Raw genomic sequence first — 17136 nt, forward strand, 5'->3', positions numbered from 1 at the left:
TTTTTAAGATTGCATTCAAGTACTGCATTTCGGACTCTTTTCTTGACCATGATGGCTACTCCATTTCATCTAAGGGATTCCTGCCCACAGTAGTAGATATAATGGTCATCCACTTTTTAAGCCAACTTAAAGTTTAAAGCTCATCATTCAGAAAACTAAGATCAAGGAATCCAGTTCCATCACTTCAAGGCAAATAGATGGGAAAACAGTGGAAATAGTGGCTGACTTTAATTTTCTAGGCTCCAAAATCACTGCGGATGGTGATTGCAGCTGTGAAATTAAAAGACACTTACTCCTTGGAAGGATGTTATGACTAAACTACACAGCATATTAAAAAGCAGCGACATTACTTTGCTAAAAAATAAGTCCATTAGTCAAGGCTATGGTTTTCCAGTGATCATGTATGGATGTGAGAGTTGGATAATAAAGAAAGTTGAGTGCAGAAGAACTGATGCTTTTGAACTGTGGTGTTGGAGAAAACACTTGAGAGTCCGTTGGACTGCAAGGAGATCCAACCAGTCCTTCCTAAAGGAGATCAGTCCTGGGTGTTCATTGGAAGGACTGATGTTGAAGCTGAAACTCCAATACATTGGCCACATGATATGAAGAGCTAGCTGATTTGAAAAGACTCTGATGCTGGGAAAGATTGAGAGCAGGAGAAGGGGATGACAGAGTATAAGATGGTTGGATCGTATCATTAACTCAATGCACATGGGTTTGGGTGAACTCCAGGAGCTGGTGATGGACAAGGAGGCCTGGTGTGCTGTGGTTCATGGTGTCGCAAAGAGTCGAATATGACTGAGCGCCTGAACTGAACTGATACAGTTTATACATATATATATATATATATATATATATATATATATATATATATATATATATAAATTTATGTTATATATATATGTTATATATAATATATACGCTATGAAATATAAATATATATATTATACAATATATTAAAATTTTATGTTAGATAAACAGTCTATGTTATATAAAGTTATGTTATTTATAATATATGTGATAAAATATGTTATATATAATCTATTAACAGTTTATATATATGCTAATAAGTGATATTTGTTTTCCTTTTTCTATTTTATTTCATTATATTGGACTCATTTTCAATCCGTCCACCTCTCTACAAATGACCCGATTTCATTCCTTTTTGATTGGGTAATGTTCTATTTTATATATATACCAAATTATCTTTATTCATTTCTTTGTAAATGGACATTTTTGTTGCTTTAGAATTCTGCTGTTGTAAATCCTGGAGCCATCAATACTGTTGTTATGCATCTTTTGTAATTATGATTTTCTTTAGGTAAATCCCAACAATCCCAGCAGTGGAATTGCTAGATCATATAGTTTCTTCATTCCTAGATTTTTAAAGACTTTTCATACTGATCTGCATACATAGTGGCTGTATCAATGTATATTCCTTCTAGCAGGACTGGAAAGAAAACGAAAGTGAACGTCACAATGCCATGTCCAAATCTTTGTGACAGACTGGGATTCTCTACTCCAGAATGCTTCCTCTGAGGAATCTGAGTTCCTGAATTCAGAATCTGAATTAAAATATTCAGGGCAATTCCCTTCTCCAGGGGAATTTTCATAACCACGGGATTGAATCCAAGTCTCCTGCATTACTGCTGGATTCTTTTCATTCAAGCCACTTGGGAGGGTTACCTTTTCTCCACACCCTCTGAAAAATTTATTTATTTGTAGATTTTTGTTGCTGTTGTTGTTGCTGATAAGGGTCACTTAGGCCAATGTTAGGTGTTACCTCATTGAAGGTTTTGTTTCCCTTTTTCTAATAGTGATGTTGAGCATCTTCTCTTATGATATTGAAAACCTGTTAATCTTCTTGGGAGTAACGTCTATTTCCTCTCGGTCCATTTTTTTCCAATGGGGTTGTTAGTTTCTCTGCTATTCAGCCACGTGTGCTATTTGCTTATTTTGGAGTTTAATCTGTTTCCATTTCCTTCATTTGCAAATGTTTTCTGCCACAATGAAAATTGTTTTCTGTCTTGCTTATGGTGTTGCTGTGTAAAAGTTATTAAGTTTAATTAAGTCCTACTTGGTTTTTCTTAACTTTATCTTCATTGATTTAGGAGCTAGATTTAAAAAGAAAAAAATATCTTTCTCCATTTTATGTCAAAATGTGTTCTACCTATGATTTCCTCTAATAATATAGATTTAGAGTGAGTGACCTTATATTTAGGTATTTATCCAGTCTGAGTTTATCTTCTTACATGATGTTAAGGAGTGACTAATGGTGATCCACTGAAGAAATGAATGGCAAAACACTCCAATACAGCCATGAATTAACTCTATAAAAAGGCAAAAATATATTACCCTGAAAGGTGTCTCTCCCGGTGCAGAAGCTGTCCAAAATGCTACTGGGGAAGAGCAGAGGGCGATTTCTAATGGCTGTAGGAAACATAAAGTGGTGAGATGAAAGAGGAAATGAAGCTCAGTTATGGATATGTCTGATGATGAAAGTAAAATCTGATGTGCAAAGAACAATAATGCATAAGAACACGGAAAGATAGGCCCATGAATCAAGGTAAATTGGATGGGGTCAAATGGGAGAAAGCAAGAGTAAACATCAGCTAGGATTCATGGAACTAAAATGGAGAGGAATGGGTGAATTTAATTCAGATGACTATTTTGTCTATTACAGTGGGCAAGAGTCTCATAGGAGTAAAGGAGTAGTAATCATAATCACCAAAGAGTCTTAAATGGAGTGTTTGGGAGCAGCCTCAAAAGCGACAGAATGATCTCAGTTTGTTTCCAAGGCAAAAGATTCAACATCACTGTAATCCAACTGTAGGTCCCAAAAGATGATCCAAAGAAATTGAAATTGATCAGTTCCATGAAGACTGCAAGAACTCTTAGAACTAAGACCGAATGAAAGATGTCCCCATCACCATAGTTCAGTTCAGTTCAGTCGCTCAGTCGTGTCCGACTCTCCGCGACCCCATGAATCACAGCACGCCAGGCCTCCCTGTCCATCACCAACTTCCGGAGTACACTCAAACTCATGTCTACAGAGTCGGTGATGCCATGCAGCCATCTCATTCTCCGTCGTCCCCTTCTCCTCCCGCCCCCAACCTTTGCCAGCATCAGAGTCCTTTCCAGTGAGTCAACTCGTCACATGAGGTGGCCAAAGTATTGCAGCTTCAGCTTTAGCATCAGTCCCTCCAATGAACATCCAGGATTGATCTCCTTTACAATGGACTGGTTGGATCTCCTTGCAGTATAAGGGACTCTCAACAGTCTTCTCCAACACCACAGTTCAAAGGCATCGATTCTTCTGCGATCAGCTTTCTTCACGGTCCAACTCTCACATCCATACATGACCACGGGAAAAACCATTGCCTTGACTAGACAGACCTTGGTTGGCAAAGTAATGTCTCTGCTTTTTAAGATACTATCAAGGTTGGTCATAACTTTCCTTCCAAGGAGCAAGCGTCTTTTAATTTCATGGCTGCAATCAGCATCTGCAGTGATTTTGGAGCCCAAAAACATAAAGTCTGACAGTGTTTCCACTGTTTTTCCATCTATTTCCCATGAAATGTTAGGACCGGTTGAATGATCTTTGTTTTCTGAATGTGGAGCTTCAAGCCAACCTTTTCACTCTCCCCTTTCACTTTCATCAAGAGACTTTTGAGTTCCTCTTCACTTTCTGCCATAAGGGTAGTGTCATCTGCATATCTGAGGTTATCGATATTTCTCCCAGATATCTTGATTCCAGCTTGTGCTTCTTCCAGCCCAGCGTTCCTCATGATGTACTCTGCATATAAGTTAAATAAGCAAGGTGACAATATACAACCTTGACGTACACCTTTTCCTATTTGGAACCAGTCTTTTGTTCCATGTCCATTTCTAACTGTTGCTTCCTGACCTGCATACAGGTTTCTCAAGAGGCAGGTCAGGTGGTCTGGGATTCCCATCTCTTTCAGAATGTTCCACAGTTTATTGTGATCCACACAGTCAAAGGCTTTGGCATAGTCAATGAAGCAGAAATAGATGTTTTTCTGGAACTCTCTTGCTTTCTCCATGATCCAGCGGATGTTGGCAATCTGATCTCTGGTGCCTCTGCCATTTCTAAAACCTGCTTAAACATCTGGGAGTTCACGGTTCACATACTGCTGAAGCCTGGCTTGGAGAATTTTGAGCATGACTTTACTAGCGTGTGAGATGAATGCAATTGTGCGCTAGTTGGAGCATTCTTTGGCATTGCCTTTCTTTGGGATTGGAATGAAGATTGACCTCTTCCAGTCCTGTGGCCAATGCTGAGTTTTCCAAATCTGCTGGCATATTGAGTGCAGCACTTTCACAGCATCATCTTCCAAGACTTGAAATAGCTCAACTGGAATTCCATCACCTCCACTAGCTTTGTTCGTAGTGATGCTTTCTAAGGCCCACTTGACTTCACATTCCAAGATGTCTGGCTCTAGGTCAGTGATCACGTTATCGTGACTATCTCCATCACCATAGGGGAGTACAATTCAAACGAATGAAGTCAATAAATACCTGGACCAAACTGGAGCAACTTTGACCTTGGAGTACAAAATGAAGTAGGGCAAAGACAAATAGAATTACACCCACAAAATGTACTGGTCAGAGCAAGCATTCTTTAACTACGTCACAGGAACCGACTTTACACATGAATCTCACCAAAAGGTCTGTAAGGATTATCAGCTTGGTTATTCTCGGTAGCAATCAAGATGGAGAAGCTGTATAGTGTCAGCAAAAACAAGACCTGGAGTTGATTTTGGCTCAGATCATCAGATTCTCATGACAAAGTTCAGGTTTAAAATAAAGAAAGAGTTGATTGGGTTGGAACCGCTAGGCTAGCCAGGTACAACAAAAATCAAATTGCCTCTGGAAAATGCAGCAGAAATCACAACCAGTATTAAGGGCTTAAATCTAGTAAAAAGTTCCCCAAGAACTACAGAAGGAGCTTCAAAATGTTGCACAGGGAGCAGTGAACAAAACCATCCTAAAAAAAAAGAAAATCTCAAAGACAAATTGATTTTCTGAGGAAGGTTTATATATAGCTGTGGAAAGATAAGAAGCAAAAAATAACTGAAAAATATAAAGATAGCCCAACTAAATGCAGAATTCCAGAGAAATTGAAGAGAAAAGAGGGTATCTTCAATAAACAACGGAGATAAATAGAAGAAAGCAAGCAGATAGGGAAATACCAGTGATCTATTCAAGAAAATTGAAAATATCAAAAGATCATTTACTCCAAAGATGGACATAATAAAGGACAGAAACATAAAGGACTAAAGAAGCAGAAGAGATCAAGGCAGGATAGAAAGAATACAGAGAAAAACTGTAGGGAAAAAAAAGACCATAATAACCCAGATAACCACAAGGTGTGAGCATTCACCCACAGACACTCATTCTGAAATGTAAAGTCAAGTCTTAAACAAAGCATTTCTGACCATAGAACTAGTGGAGATGATGGATTTCCAGCAGAAGTGTTGAAATCTTAAATGCTCTCAATGTGCTGCAATCAAAATGGTGCAAATGTGGAAAACATAGCAGTGATCAGGGGACTGGAAAAGGTTAATCCTTATCCAAATTTCCAAGAAAGACAGTACTAAACGAAGTTCAAACCACCACTCAATTTCACACATCTCCCATGCTAGTAAAGTTATGCTCAAATTCCTTCAAGCTAGTCTTCAACATTACATGAACTGAGAACTTCCAGAAGTTTGAGCTGGGATTAGAAACATCAGAGGAATCACAGATCAAATGATCACCGATTACTCGATCATAGAAATACCAAATGAATTCCAGAAAATCTCTGCCTGTTTTTCATTGACCACTGTAAAATCATAGTCTGTGCAACATATAAATTGCGGAAAACTCTTAAAGAGATGGGAATAGCAGAACATTTTACCTGTCTCCTTCATACTTGACCTGTAGGCAGGTCCCGAAGCAATAGGGTCAAGTATGCAATTACTGACTAGCTCGGGGTTGAGAAAGGAGTATGATAAGGCTGTTGATTGTCACCTCATTCATTTAACTTATATGCATAGCAAAGCATGAGAAATGCCAGGCTGGATAACTTACAAGCTGAATCAAGATTGCTGGGGACAATGTCACCAACCTCAAATATGTGTGTGACTATCATTCTGCTGCTACTGCTACTACTGCTAAGTCACTTCAGTCGTGTCCGACTTTGTGTGACCCCATAGATGGAAGCCCACCAGGCTCCCCCATCCCTGGGATTCTCCAGGCAAGAACATTGGAGTGGGTTGCCATTTCCTTCTCCAATGTGTGAAAGTGAAGTCGCTCAGTCGTGTCCGACCCTTAGCGACCCCACGGACTGCAGCCCGCCAGGCTCCTCCATCCATGGGAGTCTCCAAGCAAGAGAATTGAGTGGCTTGTCATTGCCGTCTCCTAATGATAGAAAAAGAAGATGAACTAAAGAACCTCTTAATGAAGGTGAAGGAGTACAAAAGCTTTTTTTTTTCTTCTTTTTTTGGGCAGTGGTGACAGGGTTGTTTACTTTATTACTCATTTCTTTATTTTCTTTTTTAAAATTTATTTATTTTAATTGGATACTAATTATTTATATTACTGTATTTCTTTTGCAAATTGACATGAATCTGCCCCAGGTGTACATGTGTTCCCCATCTTAAAACCCCCCATTGTACAGAGTGAAGTAAACAAAAGCTTTTGAAGAGTGCAAAGTGAAAGTGAAGTAATTTAGTCGTGTCCCACTCTTTGAGATTATAGAATAACAGGCCCATGGATTATAGCCTAACAGGCTCTTCTCTCCATGGAATTTGCAAGGCAAGAGTATTGGAGTGGGTTGTCATTTTCTTCTCCAGGGAATTTTCCTAACCCACGGTCTAACTCTGCTCCCCCGCCTTGCAAGCACACGCTTTACCATTTGTCCCGCCAGAGCAGGCATAAAACTCAATGGTATAAAAACTCAGATCACAACCTCCGGTCCCATCACTTCATCGCAAAGAGAAGGGGTAAAAGGAAAAAACAATGTCAGGTTTCCCCTTCTTGGGCTCTGACATCAAGGCAGAGTGTCTGTAGCCATGAAATTAGAAAATAAATGCTTCTTTACAGAAAATGTATGACAGAATTAGATAAAGTGTTACAATGAAAGAAATCACCTTGCTGGCAAAGGTCAGTTACAGTCAAAGCAATGGTCTTTCCCATAGTCATATACTGTTGTGTGAGGGACCATAAAGGAGGCAGAACAACTGAAGAACTGATACTTTTCAACCAGTTTGCTGGAGAAGACTCTTGAGAGTCTCTTGGACAGCAGAGAGAAGAAATCAGTCAATCTTAAAAAATTACCCTGAAATACCCATTGGAAGGATTGCTACTGAAGTTTATGCTCTAATAATTTGCCCACCTTATGTGAAGAGACAACTCATTAGAAAAGACCCTGATGCTGGGAAAGACTGAAGGCAAAAGGAGAAGAGGGCACGAAGGATGAGATGATTGGGTTGCATCAGTGATGCAATGGACATGAACTTGGGTAACCTTCAGGAGATGGTGTGGGACAGGGAAGCCTGGCATGCCACACTCCATGGCGTCACAACAAGCCAGTGTCCTAATTTCATTCTTTCACTTTTAGCTGTCCAGATTTTCCAACATCACTTATAAAAGAGATTATGTAGTCTCCATTGTATATTGTTGTCTCATTTGTCAGAGATTAGATGACCACTTGGGCAAGCGATGATCAGGGTTTCTATCCATCCCAATGGCTTATATTTCTGCTTTGGGCCCATTCCATGCTGTACTGATTACTGTAGCTTTGTAGTATTGACTTATGTCAGGAAACTTGATTCCTTCAGCTCTGTTTTCTTTCTCAAGCTCGCATGGCTATTCAAGATCTTTCGCATTTCCATACTAGTTGCAAAAAGATTTTGCTCTAGTTCTGTTAAAAATGCCATTGGTGTCTTGATAGCAACTGCATTGAAACTTTAAACTGCTTTTTATAGTGTAGCCATTTTCACAATATTGTTTCTTCCAGTGCATGTGAATGGTATATCTGTCCATCTCTTTGTGTCAGCTTTGCTTTGTTTCTTCCATGCTTTATTATTTTCTGCACACCAGGCTTTCCCCTGCCTCGGTAGGTTTATTACCAGGAATTTTACTCTTCTTGTTTCCATGGTGAATGGGATTGTTTCCTTCAATTCTATTTTTGATATTTTGTTGTGAATGTGTAGGAATACAAGGGATTTATGAGTAGTAATTTTATATCTAACAACTCCCCTAAACTTATTGATCAGCTCTAGTAATTTTCTGGTGGCGTCTTTGGATCTCCAGGCATAGTAGCATAGCACGTGTAAACAGTGGCAGTTTTACTACTTTTCCCGTTTGTTTGAAATTGTATTTCTTCTAATCTGATTGATATAATGAGGAATCCAAAGTCTATGCTGAATACCAGTGTTGAGAGTGGGTATTTTTGTCTTATTCATGAATTATGGGTCACATTTACAGGTTTTCACCATTGAGAATCATGTTTGCAGTGAGTTTATCCATATGTGGCCTTTATTAGTTTGCAGATGGTTCTGGCTGTTCCCACAAGTTATATACAGGGTTTATTATGAATGGGTCTTCCATTTCGTCAAAAACTTTTACTACATCTCTATCCTAAACTGTTTCAAGATCTTTCCTCTTAAAAGATAGTTGTTTTTTAGTGTTCTTTCTTCCTTTGTCCACCTAATACAAAGAACTGACTCATTAGAAAAGGCTCAGATGGTGGAAAATATTGAAGGTCAAAGGAGAGGTGGGCAGCAGATGTTGGGACAGTTAGATAACTTCACCAACTCTATAGACATGAATCTGAACAAATTCTGGGAGATAGTGAAAGGAAGCCTGACAGGCTCTAGTCCATGGGCTCACAAAGTTGGACATGATTTCCTGGAAGAGCAACAAATTCTCTCCCCTGTGATTGAGACCATTACTTATTCTCAACTGCTTCATTTTCTATCCACCTCACCCTCTCCATATCTCAGGTATCTTAATTTTACTCGTTATCATGTTTAGAATCAGTTATGTTTGTTTGACTTTATTGTCACCCACCTGGCCCCAAATTTGTGTGATATCTCAATTGCATATGACGTATATGTGATAAGAGCATGGCGTTGACAAATAATGATATTGAGAGGTGCAGGCAGAGTTGGGGTTTTTCCAAGTCAGCTGAGCACAAAGCCCTATGCTATTTGTCTGTGGTTTCTGGAAAGAAAGCACAGAGGATAGAATCATGCCAAAGTGAATAGCACTGTGAATCTGTCCAAGGTGATGTGAGAATACAGAACACTTTTGTTCATTTCTCAGCTATCCATAGTGAGCACTTCCAAACCTGCCCACCTGGTTAGGAACCTTCCAGGATAATTAGCAGAGGTGGAAGAGGTCCTTGACTTGATTCAAGAGGGAGTGAAAAAAAAGAAATAAAAAAGAACTGGGACAAAATAAAAAGGGGGGATGTTGCTTGAATGAAATATTGAATTTTGTATGCTTCACATTTGAAAACTGGGGGAAGATATTCTTACAATTAACGTGAAATCTCTGTATTTCACATGTGAAAATGTCAGTCAGTCAGTCAGTCAATTCAGTCGCTCAGTCGTGTCCGACTCTCCACGACCCCATGAATCACAGCACGCCAGGCCTCCCTGTCCATCACCAACTCCCGGAGTACACTCAAACTCATGTCCACAGAGTCGGTGATGCCATCCAGCCATCTCATTCTCTGTCCTCCCTGTCTCCTCCCGACCCCAAACTTTCCAAGCATCAGAGTCTTTTCCAGTGAGTCAACTCGTGGCATGAGGTGGCCAAGGTATTGCAGTTTCAACTTTAGCATTAGTCCCTCCAATGAACACCCAGGATTGACCTCCTCTAGAATGGACTGGTTGGATCTCCTTGCAGTATAAGGGACTCTCAAGAGTCTTCTCCAACACCACAGTTCAAAAGCATCGCTTCTTCGGCGATCAGCTTTCTTCACAGTCCAACTCTTACATCCATACATGACCACGGGAAAAACCATAGCCTTTACTAGACGGACCTTGGTTGGCAAAGTAATGTCTCTGCTTTTTAATATACTATCAAGGTTGGTCATAACTTTCCTTCCAAGGAGCAAGCGTCTTTTAATTTCATGGCTGCAATCAGCATCTGCAGTGATTTTGGAGCCCCAAAAATATAAAGTCTGACACTGTTTCCACTGTTTTTCCAGCTTTTCACACATGAGATATAGAATTTTATATGTTACCAATATAAAATCAAGTCCTAATATTTTTTCTTAAAATATGTAATTTTCTACATGAAACATAAAATCTCTGAATTTCCCATATGAAACTATATTGGTCTTGATTTTTGTGAATACGTTTTGGAAGTTTTTATGTTTCACATAAAATGGAAATCAACCCCAGGATATTTCTATATGAAACATAGATTTCTATTTCTAGTTGACATGAAGACCTGCACACATGTTTTCCTAAATGAAAATAAAGAATTCCTTATAGTTCCTGTGTGAAAACATTGATGGTGATTTGAAACATTAAAATTTGAAGTGAAACATGGAATTTTCTAATTTTATATTTTAAAATCTGGGTGCGTATATTTCACAGGATAATCGGAAATTTTGTAAATGTTTAATGAACTCTGCACTGATTTTCCTACATGAAGATGGAAAAATCATGTATGAAAACTTTAGATTTTCCCCCATGAAATAGCTTTTGTCATCTATTTTGCACATGAAAAGCTGAACACACCTTTTCCTAAGTGATAATTAGAAGTCTCTCTATTAGTTCATGTATGATTCTGTGTGTGCATGTTTATACATGAGTCATTTATTTCTCCAAGCTTTTGTATGGTAATAAATGTGCTAGTTCTCTTCTATGAAATACGAAGTTCTCTATGAACACATATTTAATACTTGCACTGATTATTCTACAGCAGTATACGAATCTCCACATTTCACATATAAAAATTTGTACATAGATGTTCCAACAGGACACCTTGTGTTCTCTGTAATTAACATATGAGAACTGACTTGATTTTCTGACATGAAAAATGACATTACATATAATTAATATATTCATCCTAGGTGTGTTGACATATGGATCAATCTATATTATATATATGAAATTCTGCAGATAGAATTTACTACATAAAATATATAATTGTGTATATTTTACATATGAGCATATGAGTATAATTTTTCAATTTAATATATGGAATTATCTGTGTTTCATATATGGACATCTGAATAAAGATTTTTGACATGACTTTTGAAAGTTGTATATTACACATAAGATTTTCTTACATGAAATATGAGGTGTATATTTCACATATGAAAATTGGGATACAGTTTTGATAGATGAAGTCTGGATTGCGTTATCATTCATAGGAAAATGTGGGTACATTTTCATAAATATATTTGGAAAGTAAAAAATTTATATGCAGTCCTAAACCCAAATTTTCATGTGTAAGATAGGAGTATTTGATATTTTAAATATAAAGAAATCACTTAGTCTTTCAAGCATGAAATATGGAATTTCCTATATTGTTAATATGGAAACCTGAGTACATATTTTCTCATATGAAACAGAATAAACTCCATTTCACATTTGAAACTCTGGACACAAATTTCTTACATGAAATTTCAGATTTTCTGTATATCATATATGAATATATGTGCTCCAGTTTTTACAGGAAAATGGAATTCTCTCCTTTTCTTTTATGAAAATACAGATGGCAACCATCTACCTGAAATATAGGATGCTGTGTATTTCACATAAGAAATTTGGGCATATCTTATCTTACATGAAACATGAAAAGTTTTCTACTCTTCATATGAAAGCCTGGACTCTGATTTCCCTGTAAGAAATATGGAATTCTCTGTGTTTAACACAGGAATCCTGTAAACAAATTATCTTAACAGTAGGGTTCTCTATGTTTTGCCTACGAAAATCTGCACACACCCTCTCCTTTATGAAACATGTAATTCCCTACATTCAATATATGTAAACCTGGGCACAGGTTTTTTAACATGATATATAGAGTAAAATATGTAAATTTCCCTGTTTTTTATATGCAAACTGGGATCCCATATAAAATATTTGTCATTTTACTGAATTTATATGAAATCTACTTACGGTTTTTAGTATATGAAATATAAAAAATTCTAACATTATATATGTTAAAATAGCTTCAGACTTCCAAACATGAACCATGGAGTTTGTACATTTTGTATATGAAAATCTGGGCAACGTTTTTCTTATGTGAAGACATGAAAGCCTCTTTATGTTACATTTGGAGTTTGACATGCAGATGTTCCAAAATGAAATTTGGGATTTGTATATTTCATTTCTGAACATCTGGGTGCTGTTTTCTACATGAAATGTGGAATCCTTTAAATTTCACATGTGAAAATATCAGTGTCTATCTAAAATATGAAACACTGTCTATTTGCTATTAGCAGATTAGGGTGCAGATCATCCTAAATGACATTTGAAATTCCCTATATTTCACATAGGAAAAACCTAAGCACTGTTTTTCTTAGATGAAATGTGGTATTTTTATTATTTGTATGAAAATATTTTCACAGGACATTTTTACATATGAATTCTCTATAATTCATATAAGAATGCAGGTACAGAATTTCCTCCATGTAATTAGGAATTTTTTGTATTTCATAAATTCAAAACATACCCAGATTTTCTGTATAACATATGGAATGATCTGTTTTACATATGAAATCTTGACTTATTTTCATGTTAAATATTTCCTATCTATATTTAATGCATGAAAATATGGGTCCAGGTTTTCCTCTTGAATTTACTATGCAATTAACTTTGCTTCATATATCAATTTTACACACCAAAATTTCTCCATGAGTTATGTGATCCTCCTTATTTTACATAGGTTTATCAGATGGTAGATTTTTCTACATGAAGTATGGAATTCTCAATATGATATAAGTATGAAAACTAGAGATTTTCTTACATGAAAAATGTCACTTTCCAGATTTTGTATATGAAAACGTGTGTGGAGGTTTTTTAAATTAATTAATTTAAAATATTTCATGTGTGAATGTATGGATAGAATTTAATGCATAAAATATAGAATTTCCTGTATTTAGTGTATAAAACTCTAGACAAAACTCTAGGCAAAAGTTCTATGATTGCAAAGAAATTTTCTCTTCCACATGTGAAAATCTGTGCCCAGGTAATCATCCAAAAAATATGGGATTCTCAATATTTCATATCTAAACATCTAAGGACATATTTCCACTATTAAGTATATATTTCATGCAATATATCACAATAAATAACTTTAGGAAACATGAAAATCTCATCACCAATATCCTTCATGAAATATGGAATTTTGTATGCTTCACATATTAAACCTTGGGCACTGATTTTCCATGAGGAATTTTGGAATTTTCTCTTCTTACATAGAAAAATCGAAGCACTGATTACTCCACATGAAGTATGGAATTTTCTTTCTTTCCCATATGGGTGTCTGTTTTCCCACATATAAACAGGATACTCTATATTTCAAATGTAAGCTATGATCACTGATTTTCCTACATGAAATAGAGAATTCTCTGTATTGCCCATAGGAAAATCTGGGCCCAGATATTCTTCCATAACCCGTGAAATTTTGCATACTTCAGGGTCAATTTCAGCTGAATGAGTGTATTGCCTGCATATGTGAATCTTCTTGAAGATTCTAAATATAGTACCGAAGTCTCCATTTTACATATGAAAATCTGCATGTCAATTGTCTCCCATGAATTATGGAATTCTGCAATTTATCATACAAAAATCTGGACTCTGGAATATACATTTAGAGAAAATTTCATATTCTATTTCACATGAGCAAATATGGATGTAAATTCTCCAAGAAATGTGCAAGTGGCTAAATCCAGGTGTGCAATTTCCCTGCATGACACTTGCAATCCTCTATCGGTCACTTATAAGCTATAAGGCTTTCCTATATCATGAACTGAATTAGATATATTTCATGCATGAATATCTGGACACAGATTTTCTTAATTAAATATGGAATTCTCTGAATTTAATATACTAATCTAGTTTCTTTGCCTACATGAATTATTCATGCTCAGTTGCTGCATTCCTGTTAGACTCTTTGTGACCTTGGATTGTAGTTTTCAGGATTCTCCGTCCATAAGATTCCCATAAAACATGGAATTTTCTATTTTCAATTATGAAATGGTAGAGATGATCCTATATAAAAAAGTGATTTCTCTATACTTTCACATCTGAACATTTTCCCACCTTTTTTCGTATATGAAATTTGGAGTTTTCCTTATTACATAGATGATTGTATGGGAGCCAGTTAACCTATATATGAAATGTTTAATTCCCTACATTTCACTTGTGCACATCTCGACAGAATTTTCTCAGAAGAAATGTTGAATAGGATATTTAGCTGCAATATGAAATACTGTATATTTTCCACATGGAAGTTTGTGCAGAGTTTCCACATGCAGTTATCGGGGACCAGACTTGATATGGCCCAGGGTATCCTTGGGATGAACTGCGTCGGCGTCAGAGAGAGAGAGAGAAAGAGAGAGAGGGGCTGATGATTCCTTGGCTTATGCTGGAAACCAATAAAACCCCAGCATGGGGTTTGCTCTGTTTACGTAGGCCGCAGGTGCCCTCTCGAATCACAGGAGGTACCCCACCAGGGCACCCCCTCGAGTGGGTCTTAGAAGCCCAGGCAGATAAGTAAACTCAGAGGGCCCAGCGCTCCAAGGATCTCAACCAGAGAAAGGAGAAGAGAGAAAAGGACAGAAAAAGAGAAAGAACAACATGGGGAGACCAAGCTTCAGTGAGCAAGGCCCAAAACTTTATTTTCCAGTGCTGCTTTTATACCCTAAGTTGTGCACATAAAAAATAGAAAGAGAGGTATAGAGTTACGCCAAAATCACGTGGGGTCAGCAGTCTTGACCCTTATCAGATCAGGGCTCATTTTTGTATGTCTCGTGATATACAAAAGTTTTAGGTGGTTTACATCATCTTCTGGCCAGGGGGCCTGCTAATGGTTTATGGCCCTCTCTCCTAACAAAGGTTAGTTAGCTAGAAAAAGGCTTATATTCTTTTAAGTTGATTTTCCTAAAGTCAGGTGCTATACACATGACAAGGTTACATTCCTATAAGGTACATGTGTAGTGAGCTACAAGAAAGGAATTTATTAACTTAAGATCTGATGTGGTTAAATCAAAGGCTATTACTTATATTCTCTATATGTGATTAATGTATTTCCAAGGATACAATAGATAGAGGAAACTTTGCAGCAAGCATTGATTCAACAATGAAATCTTTTTTAGTACTATTCTAATGATTTTAACTTCTTCAACAGATTTCTGTATTTTAGAATATTAGGCTTTCTGTCCTTGCATGGCTGGGAGGCTAAAAACAGTCACACTCAGAGTTGTAAGAGCCCGGACAAACTTGTCATGCAAGTTAGAAAGCTATCAGAGGGGCTTGGATTGGAACACTCCTATTAAGCCGAGGAGAACTTTTAAACTACAGCTCTGAATTAATGTTTTTAGAGAAAGGTGGTTGGGGGGAAGCCCCCGTAAGTATTAGAGGACTTGGTAAGAGGCATAAGATAGTAAAGTAGTCAGACTCCGGTTTTCTTTGGGGTAGATGCTCAGGTAAGTCCAGGGGGTCCCTCGAGTCTTGATTAGCCTTTACCCGTCAGGCCTCTTCCCCAATTGACCTTTGCCACGGGTAGGATTTCCCTCGCTGGCTCCCAGCATGCAGTACAGAATTATTTGTGTTTAACGTATGATAATCCAAGAGCTTATTATCGAACATGACATATGCAATCTGTATGTCTCCTTTAAAATTCTCTGTGCAGAATTTTGTACATGCAAAATTGAATTCTCTATATATCACATATGAAAATCTTATCAAAGATTTTCCTCCATGACTTACTGAATTCTTTAGTTTACCTATGAAAATCTGTATGTTGATTCTCCTACATGAAATTGGGAAATTTCATTATTTCAAATAGGAAAATCTGGGATAGATTTTTCTTAAGTGAATATGGGTTTCTCTATATTACGCAAATAAAATCCAAACATGGATTTTTAAGATTAACTTGAAATACAAACTCATATTTGAAAATATTCTTATATCCAATATGGAATCATAATTTTTCACATATGAAATTCTTGACACAGATTATTTTCTTTCAGTATTCTCTAGGCTTCATGTATCAACTTAGGATGAAGATATTCCGAAGTGAAATACGCCTGTCTTTCTATTTCACATATGAGCATCAGAGGGTTGATTTTTCTATAGGCTACTTATGGTACTCTTTATTTCACATATCAACACTTGGAGTAGATATCCCTACATAAAATATAAATTTGGTATACTTTTCATATGAACATCTTATCACAGATTTTCCTACATGAAATATGGAATTCTCTATGGTTTGCATATCAAATTGTGGGTGGTAATTTTTCCATATGGAATTCTCTAGATATCATTTATGTATGTAATCTGAGTGGTAATTACCCTTATGTATTTCTCTAGATAGCACTTATGAATATTAAGATCTACTAGTGTTTACATGAAAAATGGAATTCTCTACTGTGTTTCACCTATCAAAAATCTGGTTCAGAAACATAAAATTCCCTTCACATCACATAGGAAATTTTGGGCTCATTTTTCTGATATAGGGCGTGGAATTATGATATGATACATGCATATATGATCGTATGGGTCCCTATTTATGTACATATCACATATGGAAACCTATTCACACATTTTCTCAAATGAAAGTGGGATTCCAATGTATTTAACATTAAAAATGTAGCCCCAGAATTTCCATACTGAAGTATGGAATTCTCTGTATTTCACATATGAATATCTAGCTGCATATTTTCCAACAGAAAATGTGGAATTATCTATAGTTCGTGCATGAACGTCCAGGTGATATTTTCCTTGTGAAATATGGATTTCTCAATATTACACACGTATAAGTGTGAGAATACAAAATTCTCTGCATTTCATATTTGAAAAGTTGAATGCAGATTTTCTCAGAGAAACTTGGGTTTCTCTGTATTTCATAGAGGGATGTATGGGTGCAAATATTCCT

The sequence above is a fragment of the Moschus berezovskii genome, chromosome Y (genome assembly GCF_049115385.1).
Source record: "Moschus berezovskii isolate FMDL1 chromosome Y, NW_MosBer_1.0, whole genome shotgun sequence".
In the NCBI taxonomy this organism is placed as follows: Eukaryota; Metazoa; Chordata; class Mammalia; order Artiodactyla; family Moschidae; genus Moschus; species Moschus berezovskii.